General features: G+C 37.5%; 1 protein-coding gene across 7 annotated transcripts in view; it reads left to right on the top strand.

Annotated features, from left to right (window-relative positions):
- CHRM3 (cholinergic receptor muscarinic 3) overlaps positions 1-26,951 on the top strand; it is a 540,213-nt gene that overhangs the window by 129,140 nt on the left and 384,122 nt on the right. For all 7 annotated transcript variants that reach the window (XM_070471022.1, XM_070471023.1, XM_070471018.1 and 4 more), the window contains exon 2: positions 20,646-20,754. The gene's annotated coding sequence lies outside the window, so the exon portion shown is untranslated. The remainder of the gene's footprint in view (positions 1-20,645; positions 20,755-26,951) is intronic.

Raw genomic sequence — 26,951 nt, 5'->3', positions numbered from 1 at the left:
CTAATTATAATACATTTTCTTAAATATCTGTTTTCTCATTCTGTACTGTTAATGTCTACAGTGATGAGCATGGTGACATATATTTTGTATTTTGCAAAGTGCTCAGCACAGAATGAAAACTTGTGAGCTCTATAAGTTTCTAAACTCCTCTATCTCCAAAATGAAAACCATCATGGAGTTGCTGTGAGGATTTAGAGAAAATGTAAAACTGATTAGCATAGAAAGCCTTTAATACATGTCATCAGCTGTCATTATTTAATAAATGAGTAAATGGATGGATGAATTCAAGAGGGAGTAAAACCCTTTCTTGTCGCTACTTTCTTTTTCTTATACGGAGATGATGGCAAATCACAGCTGTCTGTGTTAGCCATCACTTAGCTAGACCTCATTGTGTGATGGGATGTGACAAGTCTGCAGACTTTTGTCTTATTAATACTCAGCAGGACTGATCCCTGCCATTGTGTGGGGAGTGTGTGATGTATTGGTCAGTGAGAGACCTGGCACATCTTGTTGAATGTCTCTTGTGACAATAGGATGAAAACTTTCTGTAGATCCTTTCTTCTCTGCACCGGGCTTTTGGCTGACCATACGTGTGAAGGTGTACTACATCAGAATGACAGAGTGAGCGGGGTGCCCTCCTCTAAATTCTAGTAATCCAGCTACAGTAAATGCCAAGACATGACTTGAAGAGTGTCCTTGACAATAGAATCCATAGATGATATAAAAACAGAGTTTAGAGATGGAAATAAAAGTACATTGATTTATTTGGGATGGAGACAACCATGACAACATATTGTATTCTGGAAAAACTCAAGAAACCATTACAGATATCCTCCTTCCTATTCAGGCTTAAAAGCGTAGTCGATACTTGCTAGATCCTCTTCCTCATCTTCCATTCACTTTTCAACCCACTGATAGCTTTTTCTAGTACTTGAAGTGTTTCAGCAAGGGTTCCCTATGAGGAGAGAAAAGAAGACTTTAAAACTGTTATTGAAGGAATACTTGTACATCTTGCTCTCTTGGCAGGGATTGATACATCCCGGAATATAGCATATCTTCAGTTTAGTGAGTACCAGCTGCTTTGATGTGGTAATATGAGGAGTGAATATAAAAAGTCCTAATTTAAAATCCTTCCATTTTGAAGCTTAGCTAACTGATAATGAAGAGATGTCTTGTTAATTTTCTGTTACTTTCACGGGTTATGTATTTCCTACCTCAGTCCATTTATCATTCATCTTTACATCAATGTTATAGTCATCTGTCTTTAGAAGTTACTTCATGCAGGTTCAGTATTAACTTCAGATGCTAATCTCAACCCTTTTCTTCTGTTAAAAATAGCAAACCAAATCACTATGTAAATTGATCAATGTGTATACATTCTGTGAGTAGTTGTTTGCAAACTTGGTTTAATAGCAAAAAATCAGTTACTGTGATAAGCTGAAATAAGAGAAGAAAGGGGAAAACCCACATGATCATCTTAGTAGATGCAGAAAAAAATCAACATCCATTCCTGTTTTAAAAATAAAAACTAAACACTTTTAACAAGCTAAAAACAGAAGGTAACTTTCTTAATCTGTTAAGGGATGTCTAGAGAGGACCCTACAGCTAGCATTATGCTAAAGAATTAGAGACAATCTTTTTTTCCCTGTGATAGGAAAAAACAAACAAACAAGATGCTCTATTTTAATACTTAGTGTTGTAAAAAATATAGAGATAATGAAATTGAAGGCATCCAGATTAGAAGGAAAGTAAATTATATTTATTGGCAGTTGATGTGATCCTGTAGGTAGAAAATCTTGTGCAATCCACAGAAGTAGTATTAGAACTAGTGAACTGTTCAGCAAAACCAGAGAATATAGGATCAATATGCATATCTATGGGCTTCCCAGGTGGTGCTAGTGGTAAGGAACCTGCCTGTCAATGCAAGAGATATAAGAGGTATGGGTCTGATCCCTGGGTCAGGAAGATGCCCTGGAAGAGGACATGGCAACCCAGTCTAGTATTCTTGCCTGGAGAATCCCATGGACAGAGGAGCCTGGTGGACTACAGTCAATGGGGTCACAAAGAGTCAGACACTGAAGTGGCTGAAGCGACTTAGCATGCATGCATGTGTGCATATCTGTATACTACCAATGAACTTTTGCAATTGAAATTAAAATTATTTATTAACAAAAATTAATATGTATAAATAAATTTAGCAAACTAAGTAAAATACTTATGCATCAGAAATTACAAAACACTGCTAAGGGAAGAGAACTTTCTGACAGAAGGAAGATGTTAGCTGAGAAAAATTAATGACTATTTAAATTTTAATAAATGGAGACCCATCTCATGATCATTGATTGAAAGGCTTAATATTGTCAAGATGACAGTTCTTTCCACCTTTATCAGTAGATTAAGTTAAACTCTATTGGTATCTCACTCAGATTTTTACAGACATTGATAAACTAATACAAAAATTTATCTGGAAATTCACAGGACCCAAAATAATCAAAAGTTTTTTTTTTTTTTTTAAAGAACAGAGGTAGAGGAACTTCACAGTTCCTGATTTAGAACAAAATATAAAGCTACAGTAATCAAAACAGTGATAGTAGATTTATAGATCAATGGAACATAATTCAGAATCTAGATATAAACTCATACAATTGTGAGTCTCCCACATATTGGATATGCTCAATAAAAGAAGCTAGACCCAAAAGGCTTTAATTTGTCAGGCATTCTAGAAAAACTTCAAGAATAGAAATCAGAGCAGTTATTGCCAAGGATGGGGAAGTAGAAGGGTGCTGACCCAAAGGGACATGGGTAACTTCCTTGGGTGATGGAAATTTATATCTTGATTGTGGACATGGATACACTACAGTGAACATTTATGAAAATTCAATAAGCCATATACTGAAAAGGGTGAATTCTTTTTTATGGACATTATCTCTAAACCTAAATCAAATCCCTTATGATTATACAGTGGAAGTGACAAATAGATTCAAGGGATTAGATCTGATAGACAGACTGCCTGAAGAACTATGGATGGAGGTTCATGACATTGTACAGGTGGCAGTGATCAAGACCATCCCCGAGAAAAAGAAATGCAAAAAGGCAAAATGGTTCTCTGACTAGGTCTTACAAATAGCTGAGAAAAGAAGAGAAGCCAAAGGCAAAAGAGAAAAGGAAAGATATATCCATTTGAATGCAGAGTTCCAAAGAATAGCAAGGAGAGATAAGAAAGTCTTCCTCAGAGAACAATGCAAAAAAATAGGAGGAAAACAATAGAATGGGAAAGACTAGAGATCTCTTCAAGAAAAGTAGAGATACCAAGGGAACATTTCATGCAAAGGTGAGCACAATAAAGGGCGGAAATGGTATGGACCTAACAGAAGCAGAAGATATTAAGAAGAGACAGCAAGAATACATGAAAGAACTATACAAAAAAGATCTTTATGACCCAGATAATCAAGATGGTGTGATCACTCACCTAGAGCCAGACATCATGGGATGCAAAGTCAAGAGGGCCTTAGGAAACATCACTACAAACAAAGCTAGTGAAGGTGATAGAATTCCAGTTGAGCCATTTCAAACCTTAAAAGATGATGCTGTGAAAGTGCTTCACTCAGTATGCCAGCAAATTTGGAAAACTCAGCAATGGCCACAGGATTGGAAAATGTCAGTTTTCATTCCAATTGCAAAGAAACGCAATGCCAAAGAATGTTCATACTACCACACAATTGCACTGATCTCACATGCTAGCAAATTAATGCTCAAAATTCTCCAAGCAAGGCTTCAACAGTACGTGAACCATGAACTTTCAGATGTTCAAGCTGGATTTAGAAAAGGCAGAAGAACCAGCATTGCCAACATTCACTAAATCATGGATAAAGCAATGAGTTCCAGAAAAACATCTGCTTTACTGACTATGCCAAAACATTTTACTGTGTTGATCACAGCACTCTGTGGAAAATTCTTCAAGATATGGGAATACTAGACCACCTGACCTGACTCCTAAGAAATCTATATGCAGGTCAAGAAGCAACAGTTAGAATTAGACATGGAACAACAGACTGGTTCCAAATCTGGAGAGGAATATATCAAGGCTGCTTATTTGTTACCCTTCTTATTTAACTTATATGCAGAGTACATCATGCAAAATGCCAGGCTGGATGAAGCACATGCTGGAATCAAGATTGCCAGGAGAAATAGCAATACCTCAGATATACAGATGACACCACCCTTATAGCAGAAAGCAAAGAAGAACTAAAGAACCTCTTGATGAAAGGGAAGAAGAGTGAAAAAGTTGGCTTAACACTCAACATTCAGAAAACTAAGATCATGGCAACTGGTCCCATCACTTCATGGCAAATGGGGAAAACAATGGAAATAGTGAGAGACTTTATTTTTGGGGTTCAAAAATCATTGCAAATAGTGACTGTAGCCATGAAATTAAAAGACGCTTGCTCCTTGGAAAAAAAATTATGACCAACCTTGACAGCATATTAAAAAGCAGAGACATTACTTTACCAACAAAGGTCCGTCTAGTCAAAGCTATGGCTTTACAGTAGTCATATATGGATTTGAGAGTTGGACTTATAAAGAAAGCTGAGCACCGAAGAATTGATGCTTTTGAACTGTGGCATGGAGGAGACTCTTGAGAATCCCTTGGACTGCAAGGAGATCCAACTAGTCAATCCTTCAGGAAATCAGTCCTGAATATTCATTGGAAGGACTGATGCTGAAGCTGAAACTCCAATACTTTTTCCACCTGATGCGAAGATCCAGTACACAGGGTCACAAATAGTCGTGGAAAGACTATGTGACTGAAGGGAAGTATCTCTAAATAAACTCACAAAGTTTTGTATTTTCTTCATCCTTTATCTTAAAACATGTGTGCTTAGTCTCTCAGTCATGTCCAACTCTTTGCGACCCCATGGACTGTAGCCCGCCAAACTCCTCTGTCCATGTGGATTCTCCAGGCAAGAATACTCTAGAGGGTTGCCATGCCCTCATCCAGGGGATCTTCCCAAGCCAGCGATCGAACCCAGGTCTCCCACATTGCAGGCAGGTTCTTTACCATCTGAACTACCATGGAAGCCCATGAATAATTGAGTGGGTAGCCTATCCCTTCCCCAGGGGATCTTCCTGACCCCAGAATCAAATGGGGGTCTCCTGCATTGCAGGCAGATTCTTTAGCAGCTGAGCTACCAGAGAAACATATAGAAAACAGCAACTGAAAATTGAGGGATTTTTTTTTTTTAGTTGCCTTTTCCTTTCCTGCCATTTCAAAGATAAAGAACTTAGAAGGAGTGCATTTATTTTCTTTTTGCTTATCCTCTTGGACAAACCTTTTCTCCAGTGCAGACAACCTAGTTCTCTACACTAGACTAGTTGATTTGCCACTACAAACAAAAACCTATATCCCATGTACAGCACTGTATATCCTTTTCTTGTGTTTTTCTGCTCTCCTCTAGTCCAAGTTCAAAGAGATGTATTGTGGGAAAATTTTTTTAATAAATTTAGTTTGACATATGTATCATCTTATTCATTTCATAGCCCTCTCATTAAAATGTATGAAAATTTGAATGCATGTGATTTCTCTTATACAATTATTTCAAATTGTCTCCTGTATCACTTAATTAAGTTGTATCAATATTTATCTCATTCCATTTCTAAACATACTCTTAAAGGAGTAAGGTTTCCTGTACCTAAACTGTATGAACCTCATGGTGCCTAGAATCAAGTTTTATAGAAGGATCATTCTGTTAATGTGTTTGATAGTGATGATAAAGAATAAGTAGGACTCATTTCAAAATATGTTTATCATTGGTGTAGTTGGACGCTATGTTTTAAAAACTTTGGGGACAAAAACAAGGAAAAAAATACATATTTGGCAGAGATGATGAGTTTAGATGAGAAAAATTGTATTTTTCCCAGTTCTATTGAGAAATAATTGAATATGTCACTCGTGGGTTAAGGTGTACAGGAAAAGTACATGTGAAAATGTTAGAGGATCCTAAGAATATCTGAAAAAAAACTTTAAAAAATAGTTTAATGGAGCCAATGATTACATTTAGGGAGTAAGTATAACTCATATATTTTTATCATGCCAAGTGTCATAAAATGTTAGAAGCATTTTCTGTGACTCTACTTCAAATGAAATTTTTATGGATTAAGTGTTATATGGTATGTGCTTGATTAATTCTAAGGAAAATATGTTGACTATATATTTACTTTGTCTTGTAGAAAAGAACTTCTAGAATGGATTTCTAAGGTGAATTTTTCTCACGAGATATGTAGGAGTTTCACTGTACTTGATAAAGTTTACTGTTCAGATCCTAAAAAAAAAAAAAAAAAACAAAGTTCAATGAAAACTAGGAGGTTAAATATGAAAGTAATCAAGAGTATGCCAGAAAAATGTAACTAAGAGGAAGGACTGTCTGGTGAAGTTTAATATAACCTTGGCTATAAATCTATGCAGAATCACATGAAAACAGAAAAGATTCAAGTAGATTCAGCTGAAATACTATTTTTGTCTTTTAAATTTTCACTCTGTTAGTTTCATAGGGAAAAAAAAAAGATTTTTGCAAAATGCCCCCTTAATTAAAACTCTAAATAATAATATATTTGGAAACACCTTCATTCTCCTTGAGGGAGCAAAAGGCCAAATTCTTCTGCTTTTTTTTTTTAAAAAGCATTCTATTCTGACTGTTTCTCAATTTTTATGTGAATATGATAAGATACACTGAGTGTAACCTCCATAATTAGGCTGAATTGTCCATGGTGGTAAGCTCTTACATCGACTGTGAGGCTGAGCTGGTTTCTATCTCCTTTGCCCCACTGACGACTCGGCAGTTCTGGCTGATCAGTTGGTGGCCCCCTGCTACCCTCCCTCACCATGACGTGAGTGTCAGAAAGGATATGTTCATTGGAGAACACACACACTGGTGCGCGCCTCTCCATCTTTAATTTTCAAAGCATTTTCACATGTTTATTACCTTGCCTTATCCCATTTCATAGGTTGGGAGGTGAATCCCTGGCTAGGTTACTATCATATAACATCACGATGATGTCAGAATTAGCTGCCACCTCTCACCTCCAGAAGTCTACCTGTTATTTCTGACTTCAGGAATATTCTCAGTGACAGAAGATAAACAAGTTATTACATGGTGGAAAGTGAATGAAATTTGGCAACATTCAACCTAAGTTTGAATCATGTTTCCTAATCTGGAAAATGAGGCTAATATACATTTTCAAGGTTGTGATAAAGATTATATGATACAGTACATATTTGGAACAACCAGCGCTTTACCTAATTCATGGGAGAACTTCACTAAATGATAGAGAATAATTGAAATAATAATCTGTGATTGTAATAAGGCTGTCATTAATTGAAAGGTGTCATACCATTGCTAGGAGCTGCTAAACTTGCGTAAAGACTTACTTTGAAGAAACTGTTTTCCTCTAAGAAGGCTCATCCATTAAAAAGTATGCCACTACCTTCCAGGCCCTGTGCTGTGAGGCAGCAGTGAGAGTTTCTGCTCTCATGCAGCTGACATCTTAGATGGATCTCTAGCATTCGAAGCCTGGGCTGCTTTTACAACTTTCTTCCACCAAATGATTATACTTTTAGGAGAACTTCAGTAGTAGAATTAATTCAGCACCAAATCTTTGTTGAGAGGAGGAAGATAGACAGATTAGACGCTGGGAGAAAGATTTCCCAATTGGGAGAAATCTTCTGATAGTTAATATTGGCAATATGCACTCAACACCTCTGGGGTAAAAAGCTCTCAATCCATCTGTCTCCTTGTTCCTAAGAGTGAATGAAGTTCATCATATTGCTGCCATATTACCAAGTTAAGAACAGTGGAGCCCCAGTCATCAGGTCTTACTTAAAAAACCTGTATTTCCTAGCTAGTACGTTTTCAGAGCTTCCCATTTCTTTTTTTCCCCACTCTGTGCTCTGTCTTTCTAGAACACCAAACCCACATTGAGTGGGGGCTCTACCTCATTAAAACACTTTCACACTCATTTCAGCAAATTCTTTAGGCTCCACAGGTTGCCTTTGGGTTTTGTTTAGACATAAGAATCCTATCCTGCTGCAATGATTTCTTTTCTGTCATCCCTACATTTGTTTTTATGTTTGGGAATCTTAGCAGTTTCCTGGTCTGGACCTCCCATTGGTACTTCTGAAGCTTGTTCCCTAGGATCATGAAGTCAGCTTCATGGAGGTCAACGGCTTTGAGGGGCAGGGCCATCGCTTAAGCCTGAGTAAAGGCAAGGGCTGGGAAAGAGGCTGTGAACCAGGCCTTTGAATGCAGGCTGTTTGCAGCTTGACCTTGATCAGAGGGAAGCAGCCTCACCTGGAATTGAGGCTGAAGTTGAGGCAGATTAGGTATCTTGAACATTATGCACTGTTATCAAGCCTGCAAGCTTGCTGAATGTGTGGAAAAGCATACTTCAGGCTCCATCAGTGCACTGCTAGTTCTAAGCCTACTAAACATCTTGAGACTATTGCTCCCAATTTCATTTTGCCTTTGGAGGCCAGAAGTCAGGAATAACATTGGGTTCAGAGTTACATGACTAATCCTCTTGGTATCAAGTTTGCTTTGGTTGGATAAATTACCTAAATTCTAACTTTAACTTAGTTTTCCAATTCCCAGAATGTCCAGAGGAGAATATGGTTTAAGTAGCTGCCCCTCCCCCCACCACACACACACACACACACACACACACATTTTATATCAATAACTTATTTCTGGCTCAATAATTTATTTATAGCTGTAGCTCAAGGACAAAGTTATTGGCATAATCTTGGCTAAAGCCATTCTCTTCCTATGGCAAATGATCTCTGTTGAGATGGAGAACATAGCTTCAAGATTAATAACACTCATGAGCTGAGACTGAGGGAGGAAAGCGACTTTGTGAGGAGAGCACCCTACTGCCTGGTCTCGGCAGCAAATAATGGGCCTGCCAACCAGAGCGTTCCCACGTCAGCTACAAACTGGGGCTTGCCATGGGCACTTGCATCCATCTCTAGAAGGATTAAATCAGGTACTGCTGCAGCTGCTGGTTTTTAACACCCGCTGAAAGGAGTTCAGGGTGCAGTGCAGAAATGAGGCACTCTGTGCTCTGGAAAAAACTGGTGGAACAGGTCCTCATATACTTAGATATTTTCAGGAGTGTATTTTGTGAGCCAAATTCGTGTATCTCCTCATATCTAGAAACGCTCTTAAATTCTTCATGGTGATAATTGTTCCTCGTGACTAGCAGAAGCCTTCTTGAAAAGATATGTACTTGGTTGCATGTACACCCCCTTCACCAAAGTCACATATTTACTGTCCTCTCCCCACTACATCTTCGGAGAAGTTTCTCAGAGCTATCTGAAATGCTATCTTCCTGGCTATAGTCCTCATTCCCCCCTAAATATAATTTAACTCACAACTCTCAACTTGTGCATTTTTTTAAGTCAACACTATGTCCATCGAGAAGTTATAAGCTTATGTAATTCAGATAACTGTCAAAAAGGTCGATAATCTTAATTGTAAACCTCACTGTGTAAGTGCATAGCTTAAAAATAATCTATGCATATTCACGTATTGTAGACGAATTCCTAAACATAGTGTGTATGCTCAGTCATTCAGTCTTGTGCAACTCTTTGCAACCCTATGGACTGTAACCCACCAGACTCCTCTGTCCGTGCGATTTTCCAGGCAAGAATACTGAAGCGAGTTGTCATTGCCTCTTCCAGGGGATCCTCCCAGTCCCGGGATCAAACTTGCATCTCCTGCATATCCTGCCCTGGCTGGTGGCAGTTTCTTTACCACTGAGTCACCTGGGAAGCCCCAGAGCAGTTCCTATACAAAGGCTTAATTTTGCCCTCTACTTTAGAATTATTGGTTGTTCTTTGCTTCTTAATAATATTCTTTATTAATTTGTAAGTAACTTAAAAATGCACTTTCTCTAATATGTAAGTGGAAAAGCCCTCCTTTTATCTTCATTTCAAATGATACTTCCCTTGCTTAACTGTGGAGTTTAGAGGGAGCTTGGGCTAAGAGACAGCTGCCTGAAATAATGCACTGAAGTACTGAATGCATAAGCAACACTTGCTACCATCTTAAGCAGTAAGGTTGTCCTTTTTCTACCCTAAGAGCACAATATCCTATTGCCCTGTTTACTTGTAGTCTTTCTTACTTAGTCAAGAGAGATCCAGAGTATCAGTAATAAGGAATGCTTATTGCTTTTGACTTTGACTCTGCTCTAACATTAAAGGAAGTACTAATATCTCAAGAGACTAAACAGAATTTGTGAAATCTATAAATATTTTCACTCCAGACATACCTGAGGCATCTCTATACCCAAAATACTAGGAGGCCCTCAACTTTTTGAAAATTCTCTCACATCCACTTGAGGTAACTGTGATATCTGAGTCATAAATCACTTCCTTTCAAGACAGGACTAGGAAAATATCCAGAGACAGTCACAAAGATAACCATCTAAACTTCCAGGCTGGTAATGTGAAAAAAGTATTTTCTATGCTTTTTTGGCTGTCTTCCTTCATACTGTGCTTCCAGGAAACCAAGGCCTTTTCAGGTTTCAGAATGAAGAGTGTACTGGCTTCTCAAATACTTGAAAGTAATTATACATTCTACAAGACAGCTTAGGGGAAGTTGTAAGGGAACCATTTCCATCTCAATGTAAATGCATATTTCACCTCTGTAGATGTATTCTGGCAGAAAGCTTACTCATTCCAATAGCCTGCCCTATTAGGTCTTAAAGTAATGATTAAGCTTGCTTTCCTGTTTTTTGTATTTTTCTTTCATTCTTTACATTTCAAAGATGACTTCTAAGTTTGCTTTCCTTGGGTTCCATCTCTAATATCCCTAGAATATTTCAGATGGATGAAGTAGTCATGAAGTGAAGTGAAAGTGTTAAGTCACTGAGTCATGTCCAGCTCTTTGTAACCCCAGTGGACTGTAGCCTGCCAGGCTGCTCTGTCCTTGAAATTCTCCAGGCGAGAATATAGAATGGGTAGCCATTCCCTTCTCCTGGAGTTCTTCCCGACCCAGGGATTGAACCCAGGTCCCCTGCATTGCAGGCAGATCCTTTACCATCGGAGCCACCAGGGAGTAGACTGCTAATTTTGTTTCAGTTTGGTAAAGAAACACCTCTTTAACTGCCCTTCCAGGTTAGATATCTATTGACCTAGTAACAACTGTCTGTGTTTTTATCATCCATAAGTTAATTGCTACATTGGCCCTAATAATGGTCCCTCCTAACTAACATTAACTAGACCTCCTAACCAACTAACTAAACCATTTAGGTATGACCAAAATCAAATCCCTTACAATTATACAATGGAAGTGAGAAATAGATTAAAGGGACTAAATCTGATAGAGTGCCTGATAAACTATGGACAGAGGTTCATGACATTGTACAGGAGACAGGGATCAAGACCATCCCCACGAAAAAGAAATGCAAAAAAGCCAAATGGCTGTCTGAGGAGGCCTTACAAATAGCTGTGAAAAGAAGAGAAGCAGAAAGCAAAGGAGAAACAGAAAGATATACCCATTTGAATGCAGAGTTCCAAGGAGAGATAAGAAAGCCTTCCTCAGTGATCTTTGCAAAAAAATAGAGGAAAACAATAGAATGGGAAAGACTAGAGATTTCTTCAAGAATATTAGAGATACCAAGGGAACATTTCATGAACAGATGGGCTCAGTAAAGGACAGAAATGGTATGGACCTAACAGAAGCAGGAAATATTAAGAAGAGATGTCAAGAATGCACAGAAGAACTGTACAAAAAAGATCTTCATGACCCAGATAATCAAGATGGTGTGATCACTCACCTAGAGCCAGACATCCTGGATTGTGAAGTCAAGTGGGCCTTAGGAAGCATCATTGTGAACAAAGCTAGAGGAGGTGATGAAATTCCAGTTCATCTATTTCAAATCCTAAAAGATGATACTGTGAAAGTGCTGCACTCAATATGTCAGCAAATTTGGAAAACTCAGCAGTGGTCACAGGACTGGAAACTGTCAGTTTTCATTCCAGTCCCTCAGAAAGGCAATGCCAAAGAATACTCAAACTACTGCACAATTGCACTCATTTCATATGCTAGTAAGTAATGCTCAAAATTCTCCAAGCCAGGCTTCAGCAATATGTGAACCATGAACTACTAGATGTTCAAGCTGGTTTTAGAAAAGGCAGAGGAACCAGAGATCAAATTGCCAACATCCACTGGATCATCGAAAAAGCAAGAGAGTTCCAGGAAAACATCTGTTTCTGCTTTATTGACTATGCCAAAGCCTTTGACTGTGTGGATCACAATAAACTGTGGAATATTCTTTAAGAGATGGGAACACCAGACCACCTGACCTACCTCTTGAGAAATCTCTACGCAGGTCAGGACACACAGTTAGAACTGGACATGGAACAACAGACTGGTTCCAAATAGGGAAAGGAGTACGTCAAGGCTGTATATTGTCACTCTGCTTATTTAACTTATATGCAGAAGACATCATGGGAAACCCTGGACTGGAAGAAGCACAAGCACAATCAAGATTGCCTGGAGAAATATCAATAACCTCAGATATGCAGATGACACCACACCTACGGCAGAAAGTAAAGAAGAACTAAAGAGCCTCTTGATGAAAGTAAAAGAGGAGAGTGAAATAGTTGGCTTAAAACTCAACTTTCAGAAAACTAAGATCATGGCATCCAGTCCCATCACTTCATGGGAAATAGATGGGGAATCAGTGGAAACAGTGGCTGACTTTATTTTGGGGGGCTCAAAAATTACTGCAGATTGTGATTGCAGCCATGAAATTAAAAGACGCTTACTGCTTGGAAGGAAAGTTATGACCAACCTAAACAGCATAGTAAAAAGCAGAGACATTACTTTGCCAACAAGCTCCGTCTAGTCAAGGCTGTAGTTTTTCTCGTAGTGATGTATAGATGTGAGAGTTGGACTGTATAGAAAGCTGAGAGCCAAAGAAATGATGCTTTTGAACTGTGGTGTTGGAGAAGATTCTTGAGAGTCCCTTAGACTGCAAGAAGATCAAACCAGTCCATGCTAAAGGAAATCAGTCCTGATTACTCATTGGAAGGACTGATGCTGAAGCTGGAACTCCAATACTTTGGTCACCTGGTGCGAAGAGCTGACTCATTGGAAAAGACCCTGATGCTGGGAAAGATTGAGGGCAGGAGGAGAAGGGGACAACAGAGAATGAGATGGTTAGATGGCATCACTGATTCAATGGACACAAGTTTGAGTGAACTCTGGGAGCTGGTTATGGACAGGAAGGCCTTGTGTGCTGCAGTCCATGGGATCGCAAAGAACTGGACACGACTCAGTGAATGAAGTGAACTAATGTTAAGGTTCAGAATTTGCTTTCATTTGGTCCCTAACTTAATCTATTGCTGTTATTTGAGACTATTTAAATGTCATGTACAGATATGAGAGTTGGACCATAAAGAAGGCTGAACACTGTAGAATTGATGCTTTTGTACTGTGGTGCTGGAGAAGGCTCTTGAGAGTTCCGTGGACAGCAAGATCAAATCAGTCGATCCTAAGAGAAATCAACCCTGCATTTTCATTGGAAGAACTGATGTTGTAGTTGAAGCTCCCCCAATAATTTGACCACCTGATGTGAAGAGCTGACTCATTGGAAAAGACCATGATGCTGGGAAAGATTGAGGGCAAGAGAAGAGGATGACAGAGGATAAGATGGCTAGCTGGCATCACTGACTCAATGAACATGAATTTGAGCAAACTTTGAGAGATAGTGAAGACAGAGAAGCCTGACATGCTGCAGTTCATGGGGTCAAAGAGGCAGACACAGCTTAGCAAAAGAAAAAAACAAAGTGATAGCTCTCTGATGTGAAATTGTGTTTTGAAGGATAACTTAATTCAGCTCTCAGATTCCACCACCACAACTCACATCCTTAGATGCTCAGAGTCTGTGATGTTATGCTAAATTCTGTATTTACACTGAGTTCTAGTCCCAGGAATAAAACTTTCTTTTTGAAAGAGAGAGTCCCTGGAAATAGAACTTTCCTTTATTAATAAAAGAATTAGATAGAATCAGATTTGATTCTTACATTTGTTCACTCCCAGGCTATTTGACTGTGAAATTCACTTGATAAAAACTGCAGGTTTTTAAAAGATAGATAATAATAGCAATTTCAGAAGACTGTGAAAAGAAAAAAGATACGTGTATACAGCACCCACCAAAGTGTATACACACAGGTAGGCACATGAGTAACACTGATTATGTTATGTTCCTGCTGACAATGGACAGGTAGAAAGAAAATGAAAAATGAGGAGAAGTGAGGGTAAGGGGAGAAGCAGACATAAGAGAAAAAAGAGGGAAGAGCTGGAGCATGTAATGGTAGAAATATTGAGATTGTACCATTTTGCGAGGGCTTTCCAAGTATCTCTTCCCTTCATCTACCTAGTTCTCATCTTTGGTGCAGTTGCAAAGCATAATGAGACTCTGAGAGACTTTTTTTCCTCTCCCCCCACCCCACCAGGAGAAGCCCATAAAAGCTGCTTCTCACTTTTTCTGTGCTAGCTTTGCCCCATCTTTTGACCTGCTTTCTGCTTTAGTTCGTTCACCTCCCCAGCACCACTCCATCCTATTTCTTGAGAACTCTACCATCAGGATTTCCTGATTCATGCGAACCCTTTATCCACAGCTGTCTAATGGTTGTCTCAGTCCAGTTAGATGATGTTGGAGTTAGATTTGAAATTTAAATAGAGTTAGACGCCGCTGTCTCTGTTTTGTAAGCTGCATGTTAAGGGAAAAAACCCACTGATTTTTGTCTAGTTAATTTAACTGTCCTAAGTTAAAATTAAGAGAAAAGAGTAACTGGAACACTGGGAGAGCAAATATAGAATAAACATAGAAGTTAATTCTCAGCACAACTATTCTTTAAACTCTAATAGCCAGTAAACGTAAACATGAAGTGACAGTTTCTTCATTACAAATGTAAACACACAAAGAAACTTACCCAGCAGCAGTTTAAAACAAACCAAGAGATAAAACCTCCTAGTTTGCTTATGCCTGAGCCTTTTTCACAAAGGCTGTCTTTCTTTTTGGTTTATTATTTCCTACCTTAGCACTGCGGCTATCAAAAGAGTTAAGCCGGGTGCAAAATAATTCTAGAGTCAATGAAGAAGGAAAATACTTTTCACATAACTTTCAAATTATGGAAAACCTAGTTAAAATGTGTATTTTCATCCAGAATATCACTTTTTGCCTCAGGCCTAACCATTAGTTTGTTCAAACCATGGATGAATCAGGCATGAATCTCTGGGCATAACTATTGTAGGAAAGAAGAGCCACCCACACACATGGGAGCAGATGTTTCTGATTCCTTATTGGGTAGGTTTCATAGCTATACAATCAGGGTCATTTTCCTGCACTTTCTTTGATAGACAATTCTTTTGATCAGACAGAATTCTTTCAATCTTTTGTAATTTGTTCTGTCATAATGCAATGAGAATAAAGGAACGTTAGTTGCTTCATGAGTGGGTGACAGTGGTTAGAACTGCCTTCAAAGGAAAGCCTGAACCTAAGATGAGCAGTGCCCTAAATGGCTTATGGCGAGTTAGTATGCAGACAGCTGAGCACAATTCAGCACGTTTCTGTGTCTCAACTGTTGCTCTTATCAAATATTCTTACTTGTTTTTGGATAATTTTAACATTATTCTTCTTGAGGTTCTGCTGAAATAGCTCGTTCTTTCTCTCATATGTGTGTGTGTATAAAACTTTTGTGTATAGAAGTTAGCATCATTATGTGCTAATTGTTTATGGTAATTGGGAAATATTAAGGTAAACTATGTGTATTTTAACTAAAGTGAAAGTGAAAGTTGCTCAGTCATATCCGACTCTGCGATCCCATGGACCATACAGTCCGTGGAATGCTCCAGGCCAGAATATTGGAGTTGGTAACCTTTCCCTTCTCCATGGGATCTTCCCAACCCAGGGCTCCCTCTTTGCAGGTGTATTCTCTACCAGCTGAGCCACAAGGGAAGCCCTTTAACTAGAGTAAGTAGTTTAAATGACTCCATTTCAAAGACAACTTCACTTCAGTCATTCTCATTTTTAAATCTGCTCTGAATATGTCCATTCCCAATAGCAAAATAAATAAATGGACTAACAAACAGGTCTTAGTGCAACATAAGTGTAATATATTACTTTACTTAAAGAAAATGTGAGATTTCAAATGTGCAGGTCTAGGATGTTACCACCACTTTTAGAAATGTAGATACATTGCTTTTTAAAACATAAGCTTGAACTCAAGCAGATTTGCATCTTCTCAAATAAATTGATGAAGTTCAAATAAGTTACCTATAGTTGCACAATTTTATTATATTTATCACACTATCTTATAATTTTTGTTAATCTACCCTACATGAAATTGCCTATAATTTTAATAAGCCTATATATAACATTTTGTATTCTGCATTCATGTACACATTTCCTTATATTAGCATAACTTTCATACTTTTTATAGCAATAGAGCATAATATATTTAACAATACGGCATTCCATAGTGTTAAAACAGTTCCCTTTTGTTAGGTTATGGTATTAATAATAGCAGTTATAACACCTACCACTTACCAACTGTTTACACAGTGAATGTTCTGTTAATCACATCTTTTTACAAAGTAAAGGCCATGCCTAGTTTGTTATGTGGAACACCTTGACTTTAGAATTTGGTAGACTTAGGTCTCAACTTCCTGTGTGATGATTAATCAAGAAAAAACTTCTATTTTGATTCCTCACTTTCAATTTTCTCCTCTGAAAAAAATAAGAATAATAATAACTGACTTATAGGTTTTATCTTGCCTGGAGAATCCCAGGGACGGGGGAGCCTGGTGGGCTGCGTCTATGGGGTCGCACAGAGTCGGACACGACTGAAGCGACTTAGCAGCAGCAGCAGCAGGTTGTATCCACCAGAGTGTGACACAAGGTAAATGTTTAAGATATGGGAGGAGATTATTCTTGGGAACTACTTCTAAAAATGATTTAACCAACTGTATAAAATGAAGATATTTGTATGATTTTGTGCGTATTTCTTTATGAGTTTCCAGGATAATTAAGTGGTCAGGATCAGCAACTATATGCTGTGTCCTTTTTTTTTCTTTTAATCAAATCTTCATCATCTTTCCATCATTCTTCTTTTTTTCATTCTTTATTTATTCTTAAAAAAAATAATACAGCCTATTATGACCAAGCATTTATGAAGTCACTGCTTGACTCCAAGTTGCATCTGGCATGAAGGAGATGCTGTCTGTTCAACAAGCATCAGGGCACAATCTCTGCTTTAAGGCCAGTGAATAGGCAGAAATGTAGGCAGGTGTATGTGTTCACATGTCTGTCTTATACAGGAGGCCGTAGTTGGTCATCTTGATGTATCATATCAATGCACTTGGCCAAAATATAGCCTCCTTGGAAAGACACATGTAAATAAAAAAAGAATCCAGTATGAATCATAAAAATAGGTTTATGCACAAAATGTTGTGGCTCTATATTTTTTGTCTAAGGGATTAAGGAGGATTGCAGAATTCATTTCTGAATTAAATTTTTAAGTAAATACCAATTTACCAGTTAAACAGAGAGGAGTCCAAAGTTTAAAAGGTATAGTCCACCCAGGAAAAACAAGATGCAAAGTCAAATATGACAAGGTAGAAGAAATCTACAATTTTCCTACAGCTGTAATGACTGTGGTAGATGATTAGTGTTAGGGCAAGAGGGTAAGAAAATAAGCAGGGTCAGAAAGTACATAGGAAGCTAGTAAATATCCTGTGCCTCCTCTGTGACAGGCAGTATGCTGGGCATTTTATGCATATTTGGTCCTACAGTTCTCAGAATAACCCTATTTAAGAAGTGATGGAAATAACACTTTGAATAGAAAGTCAGTTGTCCAAGGTCATACAGCAAGAGAAATAGTGGAATTGATGTTCAGACCCAAGTGTTTGAGATCAAAACCCCTCTTCTTGTCATCAAGATGCAATTAATATTTATAAGGGAAACCACTTAAGTGTCTTTTCATTTGTTTTGGTTTAATTAACTTCTCTGAAGTTAATTTTATTCTGTATTGTCTCAAATTTCATCAAAAGCATGGAGTTGTTGTTCTAGAAAACTTATTTTAACTTTTCTTTGATATCCTTGAAATGAAAATGCTTCCTCTTTGTATATTTTCATGTATTATGTAGCAGATTCTTTTTAATATAGTTCTTATGCTTTGTTTTGTTTCGCTTCATCCCCTGTTTATCTGTATTAGATATGACCCACTGTTTGCTTTTCTGTGCGAGAGATGGAGTGTCTTTTACCTGCTTAGGATGTCTCTGTTTTCTCATATAATCTAAGATCTTCAGCCAGGAAACATCAAAAAACAAACCAAAAAAGAAAAAAAAAAAAAAACACCAAAAAACTGGTTATCTGCCTTTCTAGAGGCTGGCACACACAGGGAGAGAATCAGAGCCCAGAGATTTTATTTTCTTCATGAGAAGTTCATTCTGTCATACTGAAAAATGACATATATTCTGGTGGCCGGTTTTCTCCATCCATCCTCATTGGTCCAACCTGTAGCCTGTATGCCAGATTGAGTATGGCTGAATCCACCCTCCTTTCTGGTACTTCCTCCGGGAAGAACCCCACTGCCCCCAGAAAAAGCCCTACTATACTCATAATACTGCATTGCCCTGGATTATATAGGGAAATGGATTCCCAGTCCCTGCTTCCAATCCGCTCTAAAGCACCCCCTTTCTTTAATATCATCCCTTCCAAATTGAGAACTAATAATTCTCTAGACCAGAAATCAGCCAATGATATCTGTAAAGGATCAAACAGTAAATATATTTTAGCCTTTCAAGTCATACTGTTCTTTCACAACCTCTCAACTTTACCATTATAGCATAAAGGTAACCAGAGACCTTGGAAGGACTAATGCTGAAGCTGAAACTCCAATACTTTGGCCACCTCATCTGAAGAGCTGACTCGTTGGAAAAGACCCTGATGCTGGGAGGGATTGGGGACAGGAGGAGAAGGGGACGACAGAGGATGAGATGGCTGGATGGCATCACCAACTCGATGCACATGAGTTTGAGTAAACTCCGGGAGTTGGTGATGGACAGGGAGGCCTGACGTGCTGTGATTCATGGGGTCGCAAAGAGTCGGACACAACTGAGCGACTGAACTGAACTGAACCAGAGACAATATATACATGAGATGTTGTGGCTGTATTCCAATAAAACTTTATTTATAGACTCTGAAATTTGAATTTCAAATAATTTACACTTAAATGATTCCTTTGATTTCCTCCAACGATTTAAAAATGTGAAAACCATTTTTAGCTCACAGGCAGCAGCCTACAGTTGGCCAGCTCCTGCTCTACCCGGGCGGGATGCTTGATTCTCCTGCAGGGGAAGTTGGAATCTGAGCATCATGGTCTCCAGCTTGACAGCCATCTCCAGTGCGAGCAGCACTTCATAGTTTCTTGTGATCGTGCAGTTTCTACTTGCAGTATTTAGCTATTTCAATTTTCTCCTCTCTCTGTGGGTCCTCCCCCGTTGAGATCTGGCCACAGGCAAGGTGCTTAGACTTTGTTAGCAGCTAGTATCTGATCTAGAAGTGAAAGTGGATTGTTTTTTTTTTTTTCTCTCTCTCTCTCTGGAAAAGTTTTGTTATTTCATCTTTTTTGTTCTTCAGAAACCTCTCCAACTGAACTGAATTAAACTGACTGCTAAATAGTTTGTATTTCTTTTAATGATATGTATTTGAACTTCATTCACATGGTTTTTAGATGAGGATTCTTACTCTTTCCTCTTGAGATTGTGTTGCAAACAGGAGGATAATTCTGGTAAGTAAAGGAAATAATTGACAAAAGTGTGACTTGAGACTTCCTCTTTTTCAGTTTCTCCTTTTGTTGTTGCTGTTATTCATTTATTTAATCAACAAATATCTGTGTGTACCCAAAAGATCTTTCATTTTGACATACAAAGATGAGTAGAATACCATATTTGTTTTCTAAGAAAGTAAGTGTGAAACAGAGATACATGTTTTTATAATCCTCTTGATATCTGTTATTTATACCATAAGTCATAGGGAGCACAAGTTAGCATAGGAAGAAGTGTGTATTTGGCATACTCCACCTGATATGAAAAAGAAGCATAGATTATAGAATAGGGCCCTACACACAGCCTTAAATTTTGTTAAATGAGGGGATTACCTGCATTACAATGCTCTTGTCAAGACTAAATGAAATTTTATATACAGACATGCTATAAGTGCTTAGCATATAACTACCCTCCCCCCCCGCAAATTTACAACAGAATGTTAGATGTTTTGGGTTGGGTTTTTATTGATAAATTTATAGCCTTCCAGTAATGTGATACAGTTTACTACTAAATTTATTACTTCCTAATCACTATATAATGTCTAATCACTAAACTTTTTACTTCTTTACTGATTTACATAGTGTGGTTCCACTGCTATACTACTCATTAACAGAGCTGTATAAAGTCCTTTCATTGGATTGCTTGTCAGGCATCTTTTTGTTTTTTAATGCTGCAGGTTGTAAAGATGCTCTTGTGCAAATGGTACAAAATGGTATTTAGTGACTGTCATTTCTCTGTGTGTCTGCTTAGGTCTGAACAGTGATGGCACTTATTTCTGTTACGAGTTTCTCAGTGGACTGTGGATTGACTGAACTATACCCATTCCCATCATGATGTATACCACCAAGGCTCCTCACTAGTAAGTCATTCTCTATTCAGTATCATTTATATGGTTATATATTGAGATTTTCAATACAGTATGCATTTATCTTGCAAAAAATATGCAAGACATGTGCATTGGTGTTACTATTATGAAACACGGCTAGACAGTCTATATACCAACCAGTTGCAAAATGAAAAAGTACATTTAGATGCATCTATCATATATTTTTACTTTTTGATATGGTAATATATGTGTATCTAAATAGGCAGAATTCAGAAGTATAGAATTTTACCTCCCTTTAAACTGAATGAAAGTAGTCACTGGAAAGTTTCACTGACTTTTGGTTCTGTAATATCATATAAATCTGGTAGTGTAAGACAGAAAAATCTTATTTAGCTTAATATTTTGAAACAGGTCAATTTTATTGCAGTTGTACTTAACAGGGTATGTGATATACTTTCACGTACACAGGTATTATATGGTCATTGACATGGGCTATCTATGGTGTCATTGAAAGGAAAATTCTACTCAATTCCCTTAATTTTAGTTCCAGCCCCAACATTTATCATCTAACTAGTCCCTTAAATCTTTAGGACTCAGTTTCTTCATCTACAAAATGAGAGGTAGACATTCTGGTTTGCCTAATTCATGACTGCTTTAAAGGATAAGTGAGATCCTGAATGTGAAATTATTAACAGTAAAGCCCCATAAAAAATAGATGTTATCTGTAGCTCACTAATACCACAAGTAGGAAGGTGGAAAAAAAAAATCACAATTTTCTTTTAAAATTGGTTAATAGCATCAAATATTTTATGCTTTATTCACCTAAGAGATAAATTATAAGATTATACTTAAATTAACAACCCCAATTTTTTTTTATTTGAGAAAGTTATGATTAAATAAGGAGCACGTGGTCCTCACACATACTTGAACACACAATTCCCCATCAGCCATAATAATTAGGCCTCTAGTTCTGATCTCCAGGATATTTACTCCATTAGAGTGTAATTTTACATGTTTTATACTTAGAGGAAACAAGATACAAGATACTTTTTATGTATAATTTCATACCAAGGGGACAATGAAGAAATGCAGTCAGATATTACTCATTCAGTTTTAATATATTAAAATTTTTGTTTCCTGAAATCTCTTTAACACCTCATCTGACCATCCCCTTTAGCCAACAGAATGCAGCACTAGTCTGTTTAAAATAAAAAACTGAAAATGAAAATTTTGACAAATGTATTTAGTAATATAGAGAAAGACTTTTCCACTAAAATTGAGTGAATTATTCTATAATCAGGCCAGTGCAATAAAAGTGGTTTGCAAGTTCTTTTCCAGAAATTGGATATGATTGGCACTGAAGAGGCAATGGTTTATTACACAGATAAAATTTTTACATATAAGTGAAACAAAAATCTTAATTAACAGATAACATGCAGTCACGTGCTTATATTGTATCATAGTGCTGAAGTATGGTGGGGTGAGGCAGGGCTAGAGTCAGATTGCCTGGAGTTGCAACCCAGTTTCGTCATTTTCTGGCTCTGCAGTGTTGGACAGGTCATTTAACTGCTCTTTGCCTTAGTTTCCTCATCTGTAAAATGGGTCTAATAATGAGTATTTATTTCATAGGATTGTTGTGTGAATTACATGAGTTAATTTGGTTGAGCACTTAGTAGCGCTGATTACTTGTTAGGTAATCAGACAGCATTAGTGATTATTATTTACTGGATAAGCATGGGATTATGGTGCTAACTATAGGGTTTGGAATCAGAAAGCCCTAGGTTCAAAACCATTTATGAATTAATGGTGAAATCTAAAGTAGTAACTGAACTATTTGAATTCTTAGTTTCTGAGAAATAAAATGGAAATAATTAAAATATACTCCATAATGCTTTTGTTAAGATGGTTTAACACAATATCTGGCACCTTTGTTGGGAATTTTGAAGGTATATTCACAGATTGCTATCTGATGCAATTATAAAATAACGTGCATCAGATAGTCTCTGTTTCTGAAAGTGTCTTGCCATATGTTCTATTTAGGGGACTTTAAGAAATGTGTCCAATTATAGGATTTGCTCTGTCAAAAAAAGACAAACAAATAATTTAAATCAAATTACAAGTACAAGCAACAAATATGACATCTTGATTTAAAAAACAAAAGTGACCCACTACATTTGAAAATATGTGGGTTATTTTCAAATATCTTGTGATATTGATTTCTAACATAACTGCCACAGTGATGAGAGAGCAGGCTCTGTATTATTTCAATATCCTTAGACCATGAAATTTTTGCCGTTTGTTTTATATCCCTGGATAGGTTCCTTGTCTCCTGATTTATAGACTCTGGGAACCTAAATAGAATTTATATCCTGCTGTTGTGTGAAAATTGTATAAATCTTAATTGTGTTGAAGTGGTTCATAGTGCTTTTCAGGTCTACTATATACTTCTACTTTTCCGTCCATTCATTCTATTAATTTTTGAAAGCTTGATATTGAAATTCCAACTAAAAATCTTAATTTTTCTAATTAAAAAATAATTGTAATATAGAGTGGAACTGTATGTAACTTTGTTCTGTATTTTCCAAGTCTTCTATAAATGTGTTATCATACTTTCATAATTTAAAAAATAAAAAAGAAAGAAGAGAAAAATAAAAGTAACAGAAATCCATTGACTTTTTTTTTAGGCCTAACAGGGAATGTCATCTCCTTATTTGTTAGGCAGATTGGGCTGTTACCACATTTAAAATGACTTTTTGGACAGAAAGGGAAGAAAGAAAGTAGGTGGAAAAATAGAATATGTGTCACAAAGTGGTGGAGAAGGAGAGTTTGAACTTTCGTTTCATAATCCTATGCTCTAAAACAGACTGCATACTTGTTCTTATTATGAAGAAATTTAAAGTATTTTCTTTTGAACCTGTGTTGGACAAAATTCCGTGGTTGGAATGGGTGGCGGTTTTCAGATGAGTCATGATTTGTTTCCAAGGTGGGAAGTCCTGATAGACTGGGGCTGTAATCCAGGAGTGGATTGTGGCTGGCTGCTGTGTATCACTCAGAACAGAAAGCTGAGTCTCTTTCCCTCATGTGTTAGTTATAAACCATCTGAAACAATGGCAGTGTTCGCTCAGTCCATCTCTGTATCCATCCATATCAGCCTCCAGAGACTATTTCACATGTGAATGGAACCCGACTTATCCATAACTCGGATTATACCATTGTTGAATGCTTCTGTACACAATCTCCTTTATTCTTATTTGTTTTTGCAATAACTTTAGCTTTTATCAAGTTTGCACCTGACTAGGAAAGTCGTGTTTGTGGAGAAAGCTTTTGATGGTGAAGGTTTTGGAGGTGGATTCCTAGGTAGGAACCCACAAACCATTGATGTGGGGTTCGGCTTGGGTGATGCTTGGGACCCTAGGTGACCAGATGCACTGATGACTCTGATGCTTTTCTGTCCTGCTTCTCCTGGGCTTGCCTTATCCCATGCCTCAGTCCTTCAGCGTGGCCACCATTCACATTTTGAACTCTCATATTAGGATTTCGCATGTAATAAAATGAAAAAGCAGCATCATGGTGTTGGAATACCAGCCCTACTGAACAGACAGATGCTCATGTGTCCTTACTTATTTTCATAATCTTTATAGATTTGTGATGTTTATATTAAACATTTTTTGTGAATTTAGAAGTCTCCTTCTAAAGGAGTCTGACTTATATGTCAGTCTAGTACTTGATAAAAAGGTATCTCTAAAAACTAGAGAGAAGTGCCAGAATTTGGAGGAGACATAGGGTATTCAGAACTGAAGTCTCCTCTAATTGGAGACAGGAGATTGAAATGTTTATCAATGGAACTTTAAGAATAGGTCTACTCAGTCAGGCAATAATTCTAAGCATAGCATCATTGAAATAAGGGGAATAGTGTAAACCTCTGATTCACAGTTGTGAATGAGCAAAAGGTATTCAGGGACAAGCAGAAGAGTTGATTAAAGTTGAATAACTACTGCAGAGTGACTAGAAGTGGAATAAGATGAGTTGTGAATGCCTCAAGGAGCTTTACCTGGCCCCCTTTCATTTGTCTACTGTGATCTCCTCCACCTTTTTGCTGGCCAAGCCCAACCTAGAAGCACCCCAGCCTTACCTGTATGACACCACAAGCCTCGTCCTGTTTGTGGATACTGCCCATCAAACTCTGATTTGTCCTTCCAAACTCATTTGACATGCTCTCCTTTCTATGAAAACTTCCTTAATCCTCCTTTTAAAATTGACTACTCTCTTTTCTTTCACCCCTGTATTATGTACACACCTTTTGGTAGACTGCACTCATTTTTTTTTTTTCAATTATTGCTTGACATTTCTATCTCAGTCCATGCAAGCTGCTAAAACAACACCATTGACTAAGTAGCTCATATAAACAATGGAAGTTTATTCCCCACAGTTCTGGAGTCTAGAATCCAGTATCTGCACTGGCAGACTTCATGTATGGTACAGGCTTGTTTCCTAGAAAGCCATCTTTTTGCTGCGTCGTCTCATGGTGGAAGTGTTGAAAGCAATTTCATGAGCCTCTTTTTTGTATCATAAGTGTATTAACCCCACTAATGAGAGCTCCACACTCATAACCTAATAACCTCCTCCCAGAGGCCCCACCTCCAAATACTCTCACACTGGGCATTAGGATTTAACATATGAATTTGGGAGACAAACAACCATTCAATCCACAGCAGCATCCATCTTTCCTATTCCATTCTTGCCTTATTGAGGGTAGTCTTTATCTTCCTCAGTAAGATTATTATCAATGCACATGGTTAAAAATAACCAGAAAAGTGAAAAGTGGCTACTTGCAATGTACTATGAAGGTTATATCATTTGTACAAGTTATATAACTGACTCTAGTAACTTCCTTAGTAGTTTATCATTAAGCATATTATTTTTAGATCAGCATTTCAAAAGTGATAAAAATTACTTAATCTCATCTTGACTGAGGCTAGCATGATTTCCTCCATGTAAATTAGTAAGAAAAAATAAAGTACTTCTCAAGGCTTTATTCAATTCAGTTCAGTCACTCAGTCGTGTCTGACTCTTTGTGACCTCATGGACTTTAGCACACCAGGCCTCCCTGTCCATCACCAACTCCTGAAGATTTTATTATATTAATTATATTTTAAATGAATATCAAATTTTTGTGTATGTATCATATATTCATGAAAAGTATCTACCATTAATTTCATCTAAGAAGGGAGGAATGTATCTATTAAGTGTCATGAAAGGTTCCTATAGGTTCAAACTGTTTTTGAACCTATAGGGAATATAGGGAAAAATAACCAAATCCCCAAAACTCCTCTGTGTCAGTGAGAAAAAGCCTTTGTAATATAGCCAACTGAAATTTTATCTGAAATTTATTTCAGTAACTGTATATCACCTGGAAGAGGACTTAAAATTGCTTAGGTTAACTATATTTTCAAATAGTACCGTTTTAACAGGAAAGACTGTTAAGAAACTGTAAGCAAGGTGAAAAGACAGCCCTCAGATTGGGAGAAAATAATAGCAAACGAAGCAACAGACAAAGGATTAATCTCAAAAATATACAAGTAACTCCTCCAGCTCAACTCCAGAAAAATAAATGACCCAATCAAAAAATGGGCCAAAGAACTAAACAGACGTTTCTCCAAGGAAGACATACAGATGGCAAACAAACACATGAAAAGGTGCTCAATATCACTCATTATCAGAGAAATGCAAATCAAAACCACAATGAGGTACCATTACACGCCAGTCAGGATGGCTGCTATCCAAAAGTCTACAAGCAATAAATGCTGGAGAGGGTGTGGAGAAAAGGGAACCCTCTTACACTGTTGCTGGGAATGCAAACTAGTACAGCCACTGTGGAAAACAGTGTGGAGATTTCTTAAAAAACTGGAATTAGAACTACCATATGACCCAGCAATCCCACCTCTGGGCATACACACCGAGGAAACCAGATCTGAAAGAGACACGTGCACCCCAATGTTCATCGCAGCACTGTTTATAATAGCCAGGACATGGAAGCAACCTAGATGCCCATCAGCAGACAAATGGATAAGGAAGCTGTGGTACATATACACCATGGAATATTACTCAGACATTAAAAAGAATTCATTTGAATCAGTTCTAATGAGATGGATGAAACTGGAGCCCATTATACAGAGCGAAGTAAGCCAGAAAGATAAAGACCATTACAGTATACTAACACATATATATGG

The sequence above is a fragment of the Odocoileus virginianus genome, chromosome 7, assembly GCF_023699985.2.
Source record: "Odocoileus virginianus isolate 20LAN1187 ecotype Illinois chromosome 7, Ovbor_1.2, whole genome shotgun sequence".
Taxonomy (NCBI): domain Eukaryota; kingdom Metazoa; phylum Chordata; class Mammalia; order Artiodactyla; family Cervidae; genus Odocoileus; species Odocoileus virginianus.
Note: the sequence above shows the minus strand (reverse complement) of the source record. Positions and strands in the feature narration are given on the sequence as shown.